Source organism: Arachis hypogaea, chromosome 13, assembly GCF_003086295.3.
Source record: "Arachis hypogaea cultivar Tifrunner chromosome 13, arahy.Tifrunner.gnm2.J5K5, whole genome shotgun sequence".
NCBI classification, from domain to species: domain Eukaryota; kingdom Viridiplantae; phylum Streptophyta; class Magnoliopsida; order Fabales; family Fabaceae; genus Arachis; species Arachis hypogaea.
In genome coordinates this window covers 23,064,267-23,067,199 of record NC_092048.1, presented here as the reverse complement: position 1 = coordinate 23,067,199, position 2,933 = coordinate 23,064,267, and the positions used below count along the sequence as shown (strand labels likewise).

Here is a 2,933-nt window from a genome sequence, read left to right as displayed (position 1 = left end):
TATTCTCCTAATTAAGTTATAATAGCTAATTAAACTCACTTCTATTTTTTCAAAATACCAAAATTACCCTTGCCATTTTATCCAAAAACAAAGAACCCTAGTCAGCCCTTGTTCTCTGAAGTCACTGCGTTTCTCCTCCGATCCATTCGATGGTGTCGTCCTCCATCTGCGGCGGCGGCGTCGGCGTCGTCGTCCTTGGCAGCGTGAGCGTCCATCGTCTTCATCGTCCGTCGTCCTTGGTCTGCGCTGCACTGCTCTGCGCTGGTCGTGCGTCTGCTCTACTCTACTTCCCACTGGTGGTGTGTCGCTTCTGTCGCGTTCGCTCGTCGTGGATCGCTACGCCGCTACTCGTGTCGCCACACCTCGCCGCACCTCGCCTTGCTGCCTGAAGTCTATCTGCCAAAATAGGTAACAGGTTAATTTTTTCTTTTGTTTTTTCAAAGTTAATGAAACAGGTTTAAGCAAATGAAAATTTTTATGATTTCTGAATTGATTTGATATACCTATTTGTTTAATTGAATTCTGAATTCTTTTGATACAATAGTTTGGGTTTACAATATGAATATATATAAGGGTTTTGTGAATTGATGAATTGACATATGAATTGGTTTTGCTGATTATGAATTTACTTTATTGTTGATGGTTGTTGCTGTGATGAATACCATGCTTCTTCTAACCACCGGTTCTGTTCTTGTCGAGGCTTCGCCTCATGATTTCTTTCGGGGTGGAGGTCGAGATGGGGAAGGCTTAAACTATCTTGTTCGCTTATTGATGAAGCTAAGATCAGAGTTTCTTGGCGAGTCGTCATCATCGTGCGAACAATTGAAGTTTTTAACAGTGCGTTCTATGTCTTCTTATTTCTGAAACAATTTATCTCTGTTCTTCATCTTTTGTTTTTTGGTATACAAGTCACGTCTTCTAAACTCGAACTGGCTTTACATGTATTTTGTTTGCAGTGATGCTAAAATTAGCTATATCTCTATTGTAACTTAAGCTCATCTGCTTTGCCCATGTTGTAGTATACTTCATGGATGTTTAGGATAATGAGTTGTATAATGAGTTGTATAATGAGTTGTGGTTTTGGCATGTTCATCTTTTAATTCATTTGTCAACATGATGTGTCAAATTTGTGTGAACCTTTTTATTTTTTCTTCTTCTTTCTTTTGGCAGCTTGTCTGATCAATGAGCATGATCAAATTGATCCATTTTGAGGGTTTGGGTGAGGCTGATTGGACATTACTGCAACTTTAGTCAGAGTCTATGTAGTTATTTTGTTGAGATCCTAGTTGATAATGAACTTGTCCAAGAAAGTATCCCAAACGACGATGTCAGCTCCCTGATGATATAACCCCTGATTTCAAGGTCGTGGGAGAAGAGTCCCAAGGTCTTAATGACCTTTCTTAAGCAGGCTTATCCATACATAATGATATTGAAGGCTTGATGTTTCATTCTTCTAAAGGAAGTAGATATATATTCAATGAGCAGGAAGAATTATCTCAGCAGCACATTAATGGCAATAACTTCTTAAATGACATCTTTGTTGAGAATGCAATCGTGGATGATACTAATTTGAACACTTTGGAGTTCTCAGCTTCTCTGTTCCCTGGTTTTGCTGCAGAAAGCCTTGTGATAGTGACATTGGTTTCAATTTGGACATTGGTTCAGACTTTGATTGAAGCTTTTGGTGGAAAGAGCTAACTTGTTGGGACACCTGATGAACTCAAGTCTGCTCTTTCAGAACCGGTTATTATTAATGTTATTGTTGATCCTTATGCCGGTTCAAAGAGTGGGAGGCTGCAACACAAGAATTGATTTCCAGATTTTATGTATTATACTGAAACTATGCTTTCTATGGTTTTCATTTTTAGATTTCAAATTACATAGCCTTGTGGTTTTCTATAGTATACCATGATATGATAAAGACATAAACTATATTTCATGAATCTACACAAATGTAAAATGTTACATGATCATAATAAATACTTGAATGATGGAAATTGAATTTTATATATATTTTTTACTATTATTTTTGTTTCATTTTATTCATTACTTTTTTTATATGTTGTATTTTGAAAGTAAAAAAAAAATATTTTTGGTACAATTTGTATATAAATAAGCAAAAGAATGATAGTGACAAAATAAAAGGGATTATAGGAATATCTTTCATGTCGTAGAATCATTGAATAAGGATTATAGGAATATCTTTTATTGAATATTTATAGTTTTATCGAATTTTCAATTAGGTCTTTATACTTTTTTTTTCAATTAGGTCCCTAAGGGTATACAGGTAATTTCACAATTTACTAACATTTTTTTGACGTTTAACGTTAACAGGGATTAAATTGAAAAAAAATTATGTATAGGGACCTAATTGAAAAGAAAAAAGTATAAGGACCTAATTGAAAATTTGGTGAAACTATAGGGACCTGCAGAGTAATTAAACCTAGATCAATTTGAGTGTTTTAATTTTTAAATAAATTTTGAACACTAATTTGAGTTGAATTTATTGTATGTCTACGTCAGTCTGCAATTGTTAAGTGCCAAGTTTGCATTTAACTGCACACATCACTTGACTGGTGATATTTAAATTAACAAAAAATTGATGTTTATGAGAATGAGGAACACATTTGATCATTTTAAAAAATGAAAAATTTAATTAATGCGAGTTAAAAATTTCAAAAACTATTTTAGACATTACCTCATTTTATTTGAGTGTGAGAATTCGATATTGTTACGCACTCAGGATGTAAATACGTTGTCAGAGTTGAAGAGTTTGATATTGAGCAAGCTCGGTGGTACAACAGCGAGGGAGATCGGAAGGGTGGGGTATAGGTTGCTGGCACCCATGGGTAACGGAATTTTCCGGTTCCGACTATTCCGACTTCAAGGGAACGAGCATGTGCGACTGATGTTCGACATCCATGGGAGGATCA

General features: G+C 35.4%; 1 long non-coding RNA gene across 1 annotated transcript; it reads left to right on the top strand.

Moving 5' to 3' along the window:
- Positions 1-545: 545 nt before the first annotated feature.
- Positions 546-2,007, top strand: LOC112735814 (uncharacterized). The gene is made up of 2 exons (XR_003168550.2): positions 546-837; positions 1,171-2,007. It is a non-coding gene; the product is annotated as an uncharacterized lncRNA (long non-coding RNA).
- The last annotated feature ends 926 nt before the right edge of the window (positions 2,008-2,933 follow it).